A 19,578-nucleotide genomic window follows, 5' to 3' on the forward strand; every position below is an offset into this window, starting at 1 on the left:
GTCACTTTGGAGCAAAAAAGTAGGTGATTATTATTATTTTTTTGTAAATCAACTAAAATTATACCTATTCTTGTCTGTTGGCAAAAAAAATGCATTTTTTTGTGCCGAAGAATTTCAGTAATTAGTTTATGGGTGCCATGAGATGAAGAAGGTTGAAAATGTTGTACTAGCGGCTTGAAACCTGAAGGCGTTGTGTCTTAGGCCATGTAAGATAGTGTTTTCCATCACCTTGTGAGGTCACTAAGAGTGACATATTAAGACCCTACTTTATTTTTTCCACCCTTTCCCCAGTTCAAGCACTTGCTTGTATATTGGCAGTCAAATAACCTCATCATTGCCTCATTGCTAATTTCTGTGTGACCTGGGTAAGTCAAGTGACCTCTCTAAGCCATTCTTTTCTTGTGGATAAAATGAGGGGATTAGACTGGATGTTCTGTAGGGTTCTTTCAAAAGCTAAAGAGTGCTTATCAATCTACCCAGCCCCTAAGAGACAAATTGCTTTCCATAGCATTCTGACACATCTCTGCCACTTTAAAACAGCAAGAGCACAAACTTCGGGGTCACAGAGAGGGGAAAAATGGAGTAAACAGTCCTGTGGGGGAAGAGCAGAAGGACCTTCTCTACCCTACTGCCTGCAGGAAGCTACTGTTCAAGTTATATTTCTGCCTCATTCAGAGGACGGTTGTGTTTTTGTATTTACTGTATGGGTTTGAGTTGCCCATAAAAGTGACTGGAGCTGAGGCAAGAGTATCTCTGACAGTCAATCTGAAAAGAGCCTGGGGTAATCGAGATCACCGTTTAAATGTGTCGAGAGTACTAAATGAGTGTGGTGATGAGTAGTAGTCCACAAAGATGTCAACCTATCGGAGCACTTCCTCCTGCATTTCCAGACATTTCAGGAACCCACTGTTGCTTCTTCTTTACAACTCAAAGGAGTTTCAGGCTTCCTTGACAACAGGAGAAAAAAAATGACAGTGCCCGGGGCATGTAAAGAAGTGTAAAAAGTCTGGACTCCATGACATTTCTTTAAAGAGCAGATATGGGTTACTTGTGGAAGTGCCAGTTTTAACTGATGGCTTCTTTCTCTACCAGCCTGAGGGTGCCTAGTATCACTTATGTTACTTGAGAATCTTAGTTTACATTAGGCAGAATATTTAATATTTTAGATCTTGCAGTCTCGCTTCCAGCCCTTTTGAGAGGCAAGGAAGCTGGAGCCCAGGAAGTGAAATGATAGAGGTCTCCTGCATAGTTGCAGAGCAGGGCCTGGCTCTCCATAATCCAGACCTTACTCCACCACTCAAATAGAGACAAGAAAGGGGAGGGAGCATCTATTTAGTACCTTTTTGTGTGTGCCAGACACTCTTCTAGGTGTTTTGACACACATAATAGTGTTTAAATATGCTCTAGTCTATAGCATGTGCAATGTCTCTTTGAAATGGTCTTAAAATATGTTTTAAACATAGATTCGTTTTTACCACGCTGGATCCAGATCCACTGTCACTATACATGCGGCATGGTTTCTTTCGTTTTCGTTTTAATTTTTCATCATGAGCTGAAGTTGTCTGGGATCATTTACATTCTTATGACCAAGGGTGTTTATTGACCAACACAAACACACAACAGCGCAGGTCAGCGGTGTGGTCCAGGTGCTGGAACAGTTTTGCCTGTGCATCAACTGGCCTCAGTGAATGGATCTGGCACCGTGCGTTGGCATAGAGAGTCCCATTGGACTTATAATATAAAACAGACTAAACAAATGAAAACTGGCAACCCAAATTCCATAAGAAAAAGTGGGTTTCGTGTATAAGCATGAAAGCAATTTTTTGTTATACACACCTGCTTCCTTCATAAATACCCAACTGTGACATGTAAAGAAGAAATATTGGTGCTGGGATGCTGTACAATCCAGCTATGGTACAGCTTCGAAAATCCCCAGCCTTTTTTGTTTCCACTGTATATGTCTCTATAGATAATATCACTGCAGAATAAATAACTATTATTGTGATCAAAGAATAGTTAGCCTTATAAAGACTTGATTTGCAGTGCCATCTACTGGAAACAGATATTGACTGGCTTTCAGATTTTGTATATAAGTGTGCATGTTTCTGTACATATGTATATTTATGTATTTAGAGAGCATTGGGAATACTGATATCAGAGGTAAGGAAAGAATTAGGTCCTTACTTTATGTGATTACAGATAATGACTTGGAAGCTCTAGTTTTAAATAAACTGAAATACATTCATATCAAATCATTCATCCCTTAAATAACATATAGAGTACTTGCATGTTTCTTTGAAAAATTAAATCTCTTCTATTTTTTAAAATGGTCATTACAATTCGGTTTTTAATGGGGCACTATGATTTTTTCTTATACCTTTAAATACTGATTTTTACATTCATAACTTGTCTCTGAAATACAGTTGATGAGTCTTTGGAGGATTTCGGTTTAATTTCATACTTGTGGGTAAGGGACTCAAGGAATTTTCCAGGTTTCCCAAACCAAGTTCTTGAAGAGGTAAATGCTTTGAGAGTTAGATATAGAAAATAAATTAATAATAAATAAAAACAAAACTCTGCTTATGTTTATTCATTCAACAAATATTTATTGAGTACTTACTATGTGCTATGTTCAACAATCTGAAAATACAGTGCACCAAACAGACAAAGCTTTACTCCCTGGTATCTCTTTTCATCTAGGAAAGCTCAACAATAAACACGTGAAAATGTGACATGTCATGTGGAAGTTAGTACTGGAAAAGAACACAGCAGGGAAAGGTACACAAAGGAACGAGCAAGTCAGGGGGGTGACATTTTATATGGGAGGGTCAAGGAAGAGTTCTCTGATAAGGTGATATTTGAGCACAGTGTTGCATAAAGGCCCTGAGGTTGTCTTGGCTCCATTTCAAAGAATAAATTATGCAAAATTTGATGATATTTAACAGCATAAGCACAAGCTATTAACTTGTAGTCTCTGAATTAAGTAAGGAGTACTGGTATTTCCAGACAAGAAACCCTCTTCCTCGCTACCTTCTATTATCTTTACTCCTGCTTCATTACTCAATAGTTTCATATTCCTGAAAATATGAATGGAATATTTCAAAACAGGAATGTGGCTAGCAACTGATTCATATGACAGTAAAAGAATTTAATTATAGCTTTCTCATTGGAAATAAAACCTTCATGTATACCAATGCTATATTACGTCTGTGAAACTTTTTCAAGTGCTAAACATCTAACAAATATTAATGCCCAGTATGAAAAGCAGACAATAGACTAATAGCCTGTTTGTAGACAAATCATTTTAAATTCGCATGACAGGGGCAGTCATGGAATAACTGCAGAACAAAGTAGTGAAATGAGAAGGGACAAGAAATGAAGAGACTTGGATTTTAATCCCTTAAAAGATTCTTTAGGAGTCAGTGAATCTACCTGAGCCTCAGATTCCCAGCTTTAAAACAGACATCATAACTTCTTACCTCCTAGTGTGGAGAGAATTTAGGGAGGCACGATATAGCTGGTGGCTGCTACAGAGCTTTTACTTGGTTGCTAAAAAACACTTCCTTCGATCATTTTTTTCTTTTCTTTTTTGCTTTGTAATAAACTACATTTTCTAGCTCAGACCATGAGTCAGAGGAAACCATAGAAGCGGCGTGTTGTGAGGCTATAATCCAAGTCATTGTGAGTTATTGTCTGCTTCATGCCATGCATCGTGGTCGGCACTATTTGCCTTCATATTGTGCACTCTTGTTTCACAACACTTAGCATTTTTATAAAGGACAGAGGTAGAAAAATTGTGTGTATGGCTGGTATTTCTTGGGAGTCTTTTGTTCATGTGCCTTTAGCTGCTAAAAAGAAAGAAAGGAACGCCGTAAAACCAGGAAACTCTTCAAGACAGAAATTTATCCACCTTCTTTCTCTTGATTCTCAGTAGCATAAATCCCATTGAAAGAGCCAATATTTTCCTAGTTTAAAAAAATATCAGGTTTTTGTCTTCATTCCACTTGTCAACTAAAAGACAACATTTGACAAAATTTTAGTAGTGAAAAAAAATATATGTTTAAAGATCAAAACCCAAATATGACAATTTATACACAGAAGGCGCTCAGCAAATGTTTGTGGAATTTGGTCTTGGCTTTGGACTGACCTGAATGTACTGTGTAGTGATGGGCCCTCCCCTCTTTACAATAAATGCGATATCATCCTACATACACTTTTGGAAAGATCAAAAGTCATTTCTAGCTTTTTAGCATCTTAGAAGAAAAGGGACAATAAGAATTTTGGTTTGTTGGAAGCAAAGACTGTTTGCATAGATTCTGAGGGACTGATATGCTCCTCAGATCCACTCTTTGGGTTTATGTCCTTTGTGCTTTGTTGTTCTGGAACAGGAGGACACATTGTGTTGGGCAGAAGCCCCAGAAATGGACCACTAATGCTTTTAATTAAAAGCTATTTTTCAAAACTGAATGCTAGTGATACAACAATTTGGGGGTGCTGGGGCCTGCTATGTAGACTGCACTTTTTAAAAGCTATTGATAATATGACTTAAACTAGAGAACCCTAGAACTTTGACTAAAGATCTTAACATCTTAATCACAAGCAAGCTGCTGAAGCACTTCACCAGAGAAAGATGCAAAAACAATTTTAAGGATTTTATTTATTTACTTTTAGAGAGGGAGAAAGGGAGGGAGGAGAGGGAGAGAAACATCAATGTGTGAGAGAAACATAGATTGGTTGCCTCTCACACGCCCCCAAGTCTACAACCCAGGCATGAGCCCCCATGGGGAAATGGGGAATCCAACCAGTGAACTTGTGGTTTACAGGTCAATGCCCAACCCACTGAGCCACAGGGGTCAGGGCAGAATGATGCAAACTTGAGCCATCAGTAATGGTAGTGTTATTCTGTCTTGAGCCTCAGTCCTGGGCCCTTGGGAGAGGACTTTCTAGCGTTGCCAGTTTCTTTCATCTCAGTGCCACCTTTCCTGGCGTTCCGCACAACAGCAAATAGTTCAGAGGCATGGACTTTCCTACCCATGAAAAACATGGAATGGGTTTCTGTGTTTTTCCTAAAGGAGGCAGTGAGAGGTAAACTGTCATTTACTGGTATATTTCATTTATGGTGGCATTCTTTACCTTTCACCTGACATTCAGTGCCATGGCCCTAGGCCAGGACATTTGAAAGGTAAAAAAGTCACATGCAGTCATGGTGGAGAGAAGGAGGAGAGTTAAGTTTCACAGTTCATCATGGGAGAAGTACAACACTCATTTATTCACTTAGAAAAGAAGCATATTGTTAGACCACCAGCTTAGGGGTGCAATCAGGGGGCAAATAAATGGCACCGGCACTGATACCTCTACACCCCTCAACGTCTCTCTTTTGCAAAAGTGTGAGGGTATGGAGGTTGAGAATGGAGGCTATGATGGTTAATTTTAGGTGTCAGCTTGTTGTGGCCATGGTGCCCAGATAGTCGATAGAACATTATTCTGGATGTTTCTGTGAATGGGTGTTTTCGATGAGATTAACATTTAAATTAGTGGGTATTAAGTAAAATTATCCTCCATAATGTGAATGTGCCTCATATAATCAGTTGTGGGCCTGGCAGACTTATAACCAGTGGTTATAAGGAATGCTTTATAATGTCACTTCCCTCTAGTTCTTTTGAGGCTATAAGAATGGTGCACCGCCCCCATTTCTTTGCTCCGATCCTGGGCTAACACTCTGCTCTGCGTTGGGCCTCCTTTACCGCAGTAGGCGCACCAGGAACCAGGCAGCAGCCAGGAGAAAATGAAATGACCCACCTTCGGCGTCACAGGCCTGGAGGAGGTGCCATTGCCATGACTGGCCATCCCTTGACCCATCTGCTTCCAATTTTCTGCTCTATTTATTCATTGTATTTTATCATACCACATTATTTTATTATCCATCACTAAAGGTAGATGGATTTTTAAAAAAATCAATCAGCATATTGATAAATGATCACGTCACTGACAACTACAGTTTAGTAACAGTTTCTGACACTTTCATATTTTGCTGAGTACATTTTACATTTGTTTCAGTAAACATACAGCAGAATGCTTTGACCCCACCTTCAAAATATGTTCTGTATTTGACCATCTCCTCCCTCCCTTCCTGGCCCACACCACTGGGCTCGCCTGGCTTCCAGGTGAGCTCTTAAAGAGCAAATCAAGTCGCCCCGTTCCCTGCTTGCAACTTGCCAGTGGTGTCACATCTGAAATTCTCACACAAGCCTTTTGCCTCCCGCTCCCACCTCCCTTTCCGGTTTGTCCACTCAGTTCACTTCCCTTGCTTCGTGGGGCTCCATCAGGTATTTCTTGGACAGACTGAGGGCACACATTTCTGAGGGCCTTTGGTGCTGAAGATAAACAGTCCCTACCTCTCCTGGCCCTGGGAAAGCAATAAGGATCCTATTCCTTCTGCTCCTGCACATAAACCACAGCGCACCTCTCTCCCATGGAGCTGGGGAACTGGGCAGAAATGGATCATTTCTATATTCATGCTCAGTTTCCTTCAAATCTCAATTTTACATGCAGATCTTTTGTCCAGCAATTGAAGTTCTAACGGCAAATTCTAAGAAAAAAAGATGATTACACAAATATAATGTACAAATATGTCCACCACAAAGTTCTTGAAAATACTGCCCCATGGAGGGCGATTACACATACACTACGTGAGGTTTACACATACAGTAAAATGTAACACAGACTTTAAAAGTTATGTTGTGGGTTTATAGTCTTGGCACAGAAAGTATTTTTTAAATATTTTAAAATATAATATATTCTATGATCTCATTTTTATTTAAAAATGCATGTATGTATCTATGCCTGGAGGAATCTGGAAACAGAGATATCAAAATGGTAAGTTCATGGTGGCATTATCACTAGTTTTATTTTCTGTTTTATAACTTTATACATCATATAATATATATTTCAACATGCATCTATTAATTTAGAAAAATACACATTTTTAAAAGATAATATTTGCACATGGTACAAAATTTAAAGGGTACAAAAGAGTAAGCAATAAAAGTTAAGGCTCCCTCCCCCTCATGTCCCCTCCCGGATGACAGATAACTCTCACCTAATTTTCCCAAGGGTTCGTGCTTTTTCATAGATTGTTTTCATGATCAGAGACACAACACCACCTGTTCTATCTTGAAAAAAAATAACTTCATGAAGATTAAAATTAAGTCTTTGGGACTTCAATGAAATGCAGGAACTGAAGCAGGAATAGTAATACAGCTACTTAGATCTTCTTTGCTTTGCAATAGAGAAGTAGACAGGAACTACTGAACATTATTTCCCAACTCTGTGGTAAGTAGTAAGCCTTCCTTGTTAGAAGACATTTACTTAAGGACATGTCTTCTTCTCCCAGTACACTATATGTTTTGAGGGCAAAATTGGTGTCATGCAATTTCCGTGTCTTCCACAGCGCTGATACACAATAAAATTAATTAATTAATGTTTAAGTATAATATCTATAATTTACCAAGATTTTATAAATTGTAAGTCTTTATGAATACCAGTGATTCTCATGACTGCTAAATAATAGTTTGTTTACAACAAGCAGGAAATACATATTTACTTAAGAAATGCATGAATACAAGTAGTCTGAAATAAGATTTAACAGTTTGATCTTGAGGGACAGTGTTGGTAAATACTCACTTAATCTTCTTAACAGTCTTATGAAAATTCTCCTCTACTTTACAGATAAGGAAAACAAGGCCCAGGAAGAATAAGAAACTCACCCAAGATTGTCCTATGGGCTTGGGGTGGGGATGCGGTCACTTACATTAGTAAGCCAGTACTTTTCAACTAAGCCTCTTCGAGTATTTTATAGCAGATAGCCAGAAATAAACCCAATGCTTCGATAAGGCACTTAAATGTTGTTGCGTGGTGTTACGCCTAGGCATACGTATTTCGACTTCAGTGCCAGGGTTGAGAACTCTGAATCTTAAGCCTGCAGTCTGACATGTAGACCTCATTGCCTCACCTGAAAACTGTCTGGGAGTTTGCAGGCGATGTCCATGGTCCAAGCAAATGAAAGGAAGCATAGTGAATAATTGTCATTTCATGAGGTGTTAATAGAGTATTCAAAGAACATTAAAAAGTATAAAAGGGGAGGTGACTGGAGAGTGAGGTCATTGTATCAATAGACCTCAAAGAGTCTGAGGTCTTAAACTTAGAGGAGTGAATTTAGTCTTTTCCCAGCCTGTAGTTATTATTAAAACTTGACTGCATCCAGCATCTCAGAGAGACTTCAAAGAGATGCTATAAATAATTAGAAGGAAAACCTATACTGACATAATTCAAGCAGTGTAACAACAAAAGCAGGAATTCTTGGGTCGCCTAAAGAAATATCTTACAGACATGAGCCCTGGCTTGTGTGGCTCAATGGATTGAGCACTGGCCTGCAAATGGAAAGGTCGCTGGTTAGATTCCTAGTCAGGGGGCAGGGCACATGCCTGGGTTGGGAGCCCGGTTGGGGGCATGCGAGAGGCAATAAATATCTTGCAGAGACGAAAGGAAACATATACATTATCATCACTGCCCAGGACGTTGTCCTTGTACCAGCATCACTTTTGAACTGTGTAGACTGAGTAGACTCTCAGACCCACCCCAGAAACCTCCTGCCCATTCAAATGCACATTAAAGTTTGAGAACACACTGATCTAATTTAATCCTGTTATTTTACAGATGAAATAACAAGAGTGTTTCGAAGGAGCCTAAATCTCATAGTTAATTCTTGATATAGACAAGATTTTAATCAAAATGGGAAAATATAGAGGGACTACTACAAAATAGTTTTACACATTGAGTTGCAAACTGACCATTACATGTATTAATAATTTTTAAGATTATAAGTGGGAGTTATCAGAGATGCTGAAATGGGGAGTAAATGCAGTGTTTATGTAACCAGTTGAACTCCATAATCATTGTACCTCCAGCCACTCTTCTCTGTACAAATTCTTAGTATTTCCTTGGCAAAATGTATTTCCATAATGAGGGTGATCTTCCTAACATCAGTTTTTCCCCCAGTCCTCAGGGGCAAAAGCAAAATAATTTTTTTCTAGAATGTCTCCTCCATGCTATGATAATTACTACCATATTTAAATGTAATTTTCTAAAAATATAAATGTTAAATGCAACATCTTAGCTGTACACTATGATTATCTATCATTTCAATTTCTCAATTGATTTTCAAATAGTATCAAATCAGCTAGGTATTAATTATATTTTTTCCTCTTTTCCTTTTGGAGAAAAGAAACATTTATATTTTAATTCATGGGAAAGATAAAGCAATTATAGGCCATTTAAACATGCTTCATCCCAATTCTAACTTCTTGGGAGAAGTTAATGATTAATTAGAATTTAGGAGCAGATTAAAAACTGAAATAGCTTCTAAATGCTTAGAGATAGAAACAGGGTACAATAGTTAGTCTGCAAAAAAAAAAAGTGACATGTTATATTTTAACAAGCCTGAATAAAATAATTGTGGTTCACATCTTAGTTCAGGCTGCCATGACAAAAATACCATAGACTGGGTGACTTAGACATTTATTTCTCACAGTTCTGATGGCTGACAGTCTAAGATGGAGGTGCCAACAGAACCAATATTTGATGAGGGTCTGCTTTGTGGCTTGGAGGCAGCTGCTTTCTCCTGACGTCCTCACATGGCCCAGAGAGAGCAGAGAGGCTCTACCCTCATGGCCTAGTCACCACTCAAAGGCCCCAACTCCAAATACTGTCACTTTGGGGGTAGGGTTTCAACAAGTGCATTTGGGGGAGGGGACACAAACATTCAGACCATAACAACATCCGACTCTAGTAGCCTGAATTTATATCCAGATTGTATACGAAAATCTTTCAGGATTTGTCCATATCCCATAGTAGCAATATCCGTCACTGTTCTCAACACATTTTTCTTCCATGCAAAAGGTTCATCTGGGATGTTTTAAGCTCTTATTATGTACCCAACACTGCAGTACAAACTTCCACTTACATTGTCACACTGACTCTTCAGTCTGAGCTTGCCTCTTAAATTGGCCATGAGTTCAAATGTCTAAAATGGTAATCATCATCTGGGATTTATTCCAGAGAAACTTTTCTTTCTCATTCAAGTGACTTGTGATTTGAGAATTCTTAGTATCCTATGGTTAAAAATGATCAACACTACTGGAAAACAATGCAAAACCTAAAGTACTTGTAGGACTTCCTAGTCCCATCAAACCAAGTCTCCCCATTGACTCACCGTGCAATTCTCTATGCAGAGGATGGTGGTCATCAGGAAGAAAATTACCATCGAAGCTGGAATTATCATCTAGGACCCTAACTCCTAAGGTCCTTTTTAGAAAGAACCTTTTGGTTTCAGTTATTTTACCCTTGACAAAATGAATATTTATTTCCCAAAGCTTTGTAAAATTTGATGCTTTCCGCATAAAATGGAAGGTGTATTAATAAAAACACCAAGATATTTTTTGCAAGTGAGAACTCTCAGGCACAAAGAGAAGGGACAGAAGTTTCATTTAAATTGAAGTTACATTGACAACCATATATATGCGATGTTCCTCTTACACATCTACCACCCTTTACCCCTCTCCCCCCTAACCAAAGACAGGGAGGCAGGGAGTGAGAGAGGAAGGGACAGATGAATTCTACCTGCATTACTCAATTACCTGGCTCTTCAGGTCTACAAAAAAAGAGGGAAATATCTGAATCAATAATGAAGCATGGATAATAGCATGTAGAAGAAGTATTAGAGGTTCGAAGTAAACAGGGATCATGAAAGAGTTTGTGGGATGACTAGAATCCTTCGCTTTAAGTTTCAATTGAGTTGATCTCATTTCATTCCATCTCCTAGATCATATCTGATGTAGAATTTTTACAATAGGAGTCTAAGTCATCATGCCAATAACATGGTGCCTAATTCCCTGAAGTCTTCATCAAACTCCCTTTTAATATATCTTTCCTCACTGTACTATAGTCTGCCTGGTAAAATGTCTTTCTAAAGATAATTATATCCCTCTGGTATTTTTTTTATTCTGTAATAACTTTCACAGTGTTTGAAATCTACAGTCTTTGCTCTTTTATCTCGTAAGGCACAAGATTTTCCCTCGTGAAGAGTTCTTTCATAAGGAGATCTTAGAATTCTTTACAAATGTTAATTAATTCTCTCACCAGGAAATGACTCTCCCTATTTGGCATCCTTGGGAAACTGAGACAGAAAGTGAAGTGACCTACTGAAGTCCTGTAAAAACCGAACACTAGAGCTTAAATTACTATGCAGAGGACAAAGTCTCCGTGTTCTCTTCAGAAATATATTTTGTTTTGAACTTGAGATAAATAACAATGCTCAAAAAATCAAATCATAAATTAGACGATACCTGCATAATTTCACCTCACTGATATAAAAACCCAAAGAACAACTTAGTCTTAATGAAGATTTAGCCACTGTGACTTAGAGTGAAGCTCATATTACAAGGTTTTATTACCATACACATACACACACACAGCAGGCCTTTTAGTATCCCACGACGAAATGTTATTTGAAATCATTAAAACTAAACTGCACCTGTCAAAATAAATCAACCAATACATTTAGTGATTCAGAATGCATGAATCTTTATCTTTCCTATACACTCATTAATTCTTAATATTCTTTCCCACCATTGGTGTTTAATGTCTACGTATTCCTGTCCTATAAAAATAGTGCATGAAAATGAAGTTGGGGATTTGATGCATGATTCTGTCTGTGGATTCCTCTGGGTTGAGCTTTGTCACACAGTATGTGCTTACAGTACTGCTATATGGTTTTTCCTTCTACAAAAATGTTTTTACAGCTTTATGTTGTAAAAGCCAATTCAGCTGACAAATCCTGGCTGTGGCCTTTATGTATGTCTATTTGATTTAACATGCTTTTGATTAACAATGGAGCTTCCTGACGCTGTCAAAATAAGTAAGGTACAAATGCCTTTCCAGAAATGACTGTTTTTAAAAGAGAGATTAAGTAAACAAGCCATTCCTGCTGGTAAAATAATGGATTATGTTGCTGACTATTTAATATTATGTTGAGTCAGAAACTCCCTGGGGACACTCTATTACAGTAGCATAAACAAAGGGAGAGCTGAAGAACTGAAACAACGGCTCTCCATGAGGGAAGCCAATGAAGAGGCCATGAGATGTGTGTTCGAAAAGAACAAATGCACTCCTTGTTGAAGTAACCGACCAGACTGCATGAAAACATATACGTGAACTTCAGTGTTCCAAGCTTACCCGTGTCATATTTAAAAGGGACCTAAATGTTTTTCATAAATCATTCTTAACAGCTCTATAATGAAGTATGCAATTAAGAAAATGATACCGTTCATAAAATGGAAAATCTTAAATTTAGCAGGTAAGACTCTAGCTGATTTTAGTCTTTATTTTGCTTCGTAACAGTTCAGTTTTACTTCCACATTCTGGTTATAAGCAGGAAAATCTATTCACCTATTTTTCTTCAGTAGGGGTGTCAGAAAGAGAAATGAATCCACTCTCCAAGGCCCCCTTGCTGAGTTAGGCATGAAATATATTACTTAAAGATACTGGGTTAGCCACTACAAGGTATTATGCTTATATCTGCATAATCTGAGATGGCTGTGTAATTTTTTTCAAGTGTGTTTGGAGATTAGGAAACACTTGTTTTTCCTGCTATGTTGGATTTTGATAGAAGAAAAGAAGAGAGCAAACGTGTTTAAAATCTACTATGTCTTCCTTTTCTAATGGTGAAAGCTAGAAGTTTTCACAAACATTCCTTTCTTGAATTCTCCCCTAAACCAGGTGAGGTAGTTACTGTCCAAATTTGTACAGTGGAAGAAACCAAGACTGAGAGAGGTTTAGTAATTGACTCGAGGCCACACAGATAGTAAAAGGCATTGCTAGGTGTACTTGACCGCAAAGCCCTGGGTATTTCTGAGCTTCAGCACTCACACGTTTCCCTCCTTGGCACCTGGTTGGGAAGGAGGTGGGAGAGACGGCTGAACGATGGCATGGCCGACGATGGCATGGCCAATGATGGCATGGCCGACGATGGCCGGAGCCAGCCTGCTGAGCGGCCCTCAGACCCCGTCATGCCATTTCCCCCAGTCTGTTCAGATAATTTTCTAACATTTATTGGCAGCACTACAACCACTCCAATTCCTCCCATTTTCAGAGGGCTAGCCGGCTGACTGAAAGTGTTAAGAGAACTGTCTTAATTTAAAGGCCAAGTTGATTAACTTAAAATAGAAATATAAGTTTAAGGGTTGATGTAATAATAATAGCAAATAAAGAGACTGATACTAATTCTTTCTCTTTCAGATATCAAAGTGTACTTTTTAATTAAATGATAAGACATTTCCCCTTATTCTTTATTGCTGGTCCATTATACATTTGCCAATAGAAGCATCTTCTCCCTTAAACTAAACTGTAACTCATAATAGCCCCCACCATGAGTGGGATCACATCCGTATGAGTTGTTTTTCTTCTCACCCACCAGGACCCTGAGCTTGTAGGAAGAGTTGATGAGGTAGAGACCCCAGGCCAGAAGTACCATGAAGGATTCAGCCAGTATATCTTGTTTTCTGTGCTCTGTGGGGTATGGATTTGGAAATCAGAAAGACTTGTGTTCATATGTCAATGAAGTAATTAGGTAAATATATTAATTCAAAATTCAGATTCTGGCTCCAAGACTAGCTAGGTGGCCTTGAACTTCATTTTTTTTTAAATTCTGAGCTTCTGTTCCTCATCTATAAAACAGGGAGAGTATTTCCAATCCTACTGAGTTGTGGAGATTCTTCCAAATCACAAGTTCAAGACTGACAGAGAGCAGGCACGGTGGGACCTGCAGGACAGCTCCTGGTGAAGAGAGTAGGAGACTGGAGTATGGGAAGTGGGGAGGGAGGCAGGTAAATCAGGGGCAGGGTTTTGGATGAGGGAACAGTGGGCTAGACAATCTGAGAAGAGCCACTTTTATAGTGGGGTAGACAACATGTATGTCAAATGCGTGTGGGCAAGGCATGCTCCAAAACGTGAGCTTAAGTAGAGGAACAAGGACAGATGAAGGTATGATATTGCTGGGACCACTGCAGGGTCTGCAGGGATATCAGCAGACCCTAGGCAGTTGGAAGAATTAAATGAGATAATGTGAAGGAACCTCCCTTGGAACTTTATAGTAGACTCCCAATTCCCCCTTCCATTTCCCCCCGTTTTTTTTCCTTCTCATATACTATAACTCAGGAAACCTATCTTTTAAGAAGATGGATGTTTAAAGGATTTTAAATCCTGATGACATTTTCTGAATCTCTGCCTGTATCACAAAAAAAACAGTATTAAATTGTACAATTGAAGTTGACCTGAACAATATATTTTTGCCCTATTTTTAACTTACCTGCAATCATTTACCTCAACATTATACTAAAGGCCATTAATCCATTCCTGCCTTCCTCTAGTACTGGAGACTACTACTCAAGACTGGAGACTCTTTTTCTCAGAAGTTGGCACCAAGTTTCTTTTATATAACCACCAATAAACAGTGCTCTTGTGAATGAGCCTCTTCTCTTGCTCCAGGCAAAAAAACACCCACGGGATGGCCCTACTGCATCCCCGGGAAGGGCTCAGAGATGCCTCTAGCTGGGCACAAGAGTAAGCTGAGACAGAAAAGATGGGAAATGACCGGATATTTATGGCATGAACTCCATTTCTTCCAAACTCAACGCACATCTCTGAGGTGCTGAAGACTCACAGCCCTAGCTTTCAAGGCCACTTTTGAAACATATTGGCAACTTTCCTTCTTTAGCTAGTTTCCCCATGTGTGCCGGGAGATAATAATGATAACTAAACATAATTTTGTAAGGATTAATTAAGATAGCACATAAAAGCATCTGTCACATAGTAGTCACCTAATAACTAGCAATTGCAGGCATAGTAGCTAATATTTATGAAGAATTTAATTTACTCCAGGCAGGGCAATAAGTATTTTATGGACACTATTCTTTCTACTCCTTCTAACAACCCTAAGAACTAAGCATTACTATACTCACTTTACTAACAAGGAGACGGACGTGTAGAGCTTTCACGACTCATTCAGGGTTTCACAGATGGTAAGAAGAGAATGGAGGATGCAGATTCCGGTTTGTATTAGCCCACTACAGTTTAGTTAGATGGATCAAGAGGAAACCCATGGAGACCATGAGTTTGTAGATGGTCTAGAGCTTCACAGAAAAAGCTTCCGTATGATTACTTTTAATAAGAGAGTAAATGTTTTTATATATGAGCAAAGTGGCATTAACGAGAATTATAAAAAGCCGGTGGGGTTTATCAGAATATATATTTTTCTAAAACCTATTAACTCCAATTTTGGTAAGGTGTATCCCAGTATCAGAATAAAGTGTGGTGAGTAGAGATAGCTTGGAAAGAAGGTGATAATGCGTGGGGCAAATGCCAGGACGTAGTTGGGGCTGTAAACTTTATCTGGATTATTAACCACTGACTATCATCCAAAAAACACTTACTGCTTGCATGTAGCACTTGAATTCAATCTCCAGCTTGCTTTGGAATGGTGGTGTCAGGTTGTTCCTAGAGAAATCACACCTGAGAGTAATGTGGGGAGCGTTTTTCTGTGTATTTTTTAAAGAAAAAAATAGACTAAGCAACCCGAGTAGGGCCTGTGACTATTTCAGACCCAGAGGGAGACATCATATCAAATAGAAGAGGGAGAGCGCCTGTGAAAAATGTGAAGTTCAATGAGATGAAAGTGGAATAACGGTGATGAAAAGCAGCCCAAGGTTAAGGGATTGGGAAAGGGTGTTTCTCTTGTCTGGGTGTTTGAAGGCGTTAAGTAGTATTATCATTAATTGCATTTCTGTAATGTCCTGACTACTGGGGCCTAATGTCCATTCTAAGCACTATCTCAAGCTAGAGCGATCGAAAGATAATAAAAGGAAAACGAGTAATGAATCCTCTTTATTGTGCATTGTAAATGGCCTCCATTGAAACAGTCTGTGTTTAGACTGGTAATAAAATGAGTGATGAAGGCAGACGTTTAACGTGGGAATTCATTCAAGCAAGGAACATATTTTCTATTGGAAAAAAAGAAACTTGTGAATAATTTAGGTTATTGAGAAATCCTTTGCTTGGAAACTTTCTGCAACCACTGTATGGTTTTTATGGGCCTTGGCCAGGGGTGTGTGAGGTGTTTAGTTTTTTTGTGTTTGTTTGTTTTGTACTTTTTGCGGCTTGAAACACTGGCAGAGACTATGACAGTAGCTGAGGACACGGGATGTTATTTGTGGGTCTGTCGGCATGTAGACCCCTCTGTCTACGCTAGGCAAACGCAGGAGCCTAGGAACAACGTCGTTCATAAAATATGTGGCAATTCTTAGGTTTCAAGGACACTGCTAAGGTGAAGATCTGTGATACCAATGTTCACACTGTAGCCTTACCTAGATCCTGAAATCACTAATCCAAAAATCTATCTGCTCTCCCTTCTTGCTTACACTCCCCCTGAAAGAAAATAAACCTGATTCACTATGTTCTTACCCATCACAATGGAAGCCTCTGGACGCTGGAACAGCTCATTCTTTGAGCGTATTTGCCTAGTCCTTATAGCACCCCAGTAAGTTGGGGACTGTCACCCTCATTTTGGGGATCAGAAAACTAAGGCTCAGAGAAGCCCAATGACCTGTCCACTGGTAAGTAACAGAGCCTGGAATTCCAACCTGAGATAGATGGGCTGGGAGGCCCGTGTTCTTCCCACTACACTGCAGTGCCTCTCAGAGCGTCAGGCCACCCAAGTGAGGACAGTGCAGGGCAGGCCCCTCCAACAACAATGACGAACCACCTCTAGGCCTTTGAGCTGCATCTCCCAGCAGCAGCTGAGAGAAGAAAGGACTCTGCTCACAGATACACACAGTCCTTGGTCTCCTTAGTTTCTTTTTATTTTTGCAGACCTTTGGGTTTTTTTTTTTCAGTTGTGCCCTGTTCTCTACAGCCAGTTGTTCTCTGGCTTACTTTTGCAGAGAAAAAGCATCCCCAGCAATTGTAGAGGAAACTGTGATTAGGAAGCTAGGGAAGAATTAGTAAAATGAAATTAGGACAGAGACTGGAAAAAGGGAACTGTAGGGTGCCCTGGTCTGTGCCCCTTGCCACTTTCTGGGCATCTGAGCACTTTAGAGTGGTGGAAGCCAAAGGATCCTAAAGTCACTTAAACATCTACAAACCGAGCATGGGTTCCTTACATTCTGAAAATGGCACTCTCTCTGGGAACCCCTGTAACAGGCAAAATATTAATATTCCATAAACTGGGAATGGGATATAACTGCACCTGGGGACCACCAAACTGTTTTTTATACCCAAACAGCAAGCCTGCAAGGAGATTTATCAAGAACGATTATAGTGGAACTTTAAGAAATAACAGTGTGAAAACAGAACACTCCATCTGGCCCCCCTGCTGGCTAACTCACAGTCAAAAGGAAAAGCCTAGGCACCCTTCTTTGCAGTCTCATTGGTACTGAGCACAGTGGGTGTCACACATCTGGAGACTGCCCCACATAGGAGGTGGTGGAATCAGTCCCTGGCTTCGAGAGAGTTTCGTGATTGTGTTACCATCCAGCTTTGCTCCCCAGTCTCCAGACCCGGGGAGGGACAGGGGCTCCATTTACTCAGATTCTCTAAAAGAAACATATGTTTGGTTTTGCACGCATGTGTTTTCCTTCTTTATGGGATGTGTAGCTTTCCTTGAACTAGTCAATCAGTTTGCAGCTCTAGGTCACACCTGGACTTAGGAGGTGACGGAGGAGAGGTTATGGGGAGCAGGAAGTTAACAGCTGAGGGTATCAAATGATGGGGAACCCAGTCTAAGAGTCAAAACTTGTCCTGGGAAATTCAACAAGTCAAAATAATGAGGATCAGACTGGAGAGGAGTTCAGTGCATCAACACAGAGTGGAGGAAATCTCTGAGGCCTAGCTGTGCTCTTACAGCAAAGCATAAATCATGCCCTGTGGACAGCCTGCTCTGCTGTGCAGCCATCCACATGCTGTGCATGTTCCACGGCTGCACAGTTCATCATTTATTTTTTCTGCATAGCCCAAGGGAGAATTCAGTATTAAAATACTCTGTTCAACAAACAAGTCAAATGACTACTAAGTAAGATAAATGAAGGCCCGGGCATACCCAGTGGGTTGGACAAACTATTTGCAAACTCGACAATCCATAGACTCAGTCCTCCCCAGGCATGCAAGGCTCTACTCCACAGTGGTAGGAAGAAAGGAGGGGATAAGACCACCACTGGGGACCTCTCTAATTCAGAAAAAGGATCACTAAAAAAAAATCGTAAGTGATTACATAGCTATGTAATCTAGAAGGTAAAATTTTATCATTCTCATTCTCATTCTTTAAACGCTTACAAAGGCAAGTTACTATAACTTGCATTGAATCTCTCTTTTTACACCCCTTAGACTCTTAACTTTCATTGTGTTTCCTTATTCTTTTCCTCAATAAAAACGTTCATAACACTGGAGTGGGTTATGGAGATACTGGTGTTATCACAATAGCCAGCGTTTCCTTCCAACTCAATGTTACCTTGTGAGTAGAAGCAAGTCGCAGAAACCGTGATTTAAACTCTAGATTCTAAAGTAGTAGTCTCCAGAATTTTTTCCTGCATAGTACTTCTACTTGTAAAAACACAAATAAAAATAATTGAGCCTAAACTCTTTATTAAGTGCATAATCATGAACTTATAGAATATGACCATGTACTAATATATTATTACTACTAATATATTTCTATTTACTATTATCTTAGACACAGTATAAAAAATGAAAAGGGGGGAAGGACTGAAAGGATGGAAGAAAAATAAAAAATTAGAAGTTCTCAGTTTTCTTTTCACACACCATTAGGTTGTCTCCCATACCCCATTTTGGGAAATCATTCATGTAGTAAAGAGGAAAGATGACTTAATACAGATATTTGTGATTAACAAAGTGGCTTTTTTAGTGGTATTTATTGCAAATAAATAGAGAACCAAAAAAAAAACCCAGAACAGTTTCCTAAGAAGCCAGCCGAAGCATGTCTACCCTAAAATATGTTAACCTTACGTGGTTGCTACAAGTTCATTTTCTCTGGCAGAGAAAACTGTCTTGGTTTACCCAGGTTTTGTCCTCAGTGGCTTCTCTCTAGGACGGGGCTGGAGCTGCTGTGCACCGTCCATTTCTAAGGAGATCCTGCCTGTGCTTGAATACAGACTGCCGTCTCCCTTTCCCCCAATTCGTCTCTGCCTAATTGAACTGCCGTTGGCTCTGTTCCAGCCCAGTCCTGTTTCAGCTACTGATAAAAAATAGTCTTTCGTTTTCTAGTTTTAGAGCTAAATGAACCCCTGGAAAGAACCACTGTTCATCTTAACCGTGTCCCCAGTGCACAGACTAGTGCATCAGGCAAGGTAATCAATGTGGTTTCACAGCAAACCGGCAGAGTTCAGCAATTATTTGCTGGAACATCAGAAACTCAGTTATGCAGTGGCTTTCCCCAGAATCACCTGAGAACCTTTT

At 39.5% G+C, this 19,578-nt stretch overlaps 1 long non-coding RNA gene across 4 annotated transcripts in view; it reads right to left on the bottom strand.

The window, feature by feature from the left end:
- Positions 1 to 2,621: 2,621 nt before the first annotated feature.
- LOC119052959 (uncharacterized) overlaps positions 2,622 to 19,578 on the bottom strand; it is a 28,112-nt gene continuing 11,155 nt past the window's right edge. For 2 of the 4 annotated variants that reach the window (XR_008391736.1, XR_008391733.1), the window contains exon 7: positions 4,054 to 11,590. This is a non-coding gene — a long non-coding RNA (uncharacterized LOC119052959). Of the gene's footprint in view, positions 4,012 to 4,053; positions 11,591 to 19,578 lie in introns of those variants that run through there. The other 2 variants (XR_008391735.1, XR_008391734.1) reach the window with 2 other exon arrangements.

Source organism: Artibeus jamaicensis, unplaced genomic scaffold, assembly GCF_021234435.1.
Source record: "Artibeus jamaicensis isolate MK-2021 breed Jamaican fruit bat unplaced genomic scaffold, CSHL_Jam_final contig_426, whole genome shotgun sequence".
NCBI lineage: Eukaryota > Metazoa > Chordata > Mammalia > Chiroptera > Phyllostomidae > Artibeus > Artibeus jamaicensis.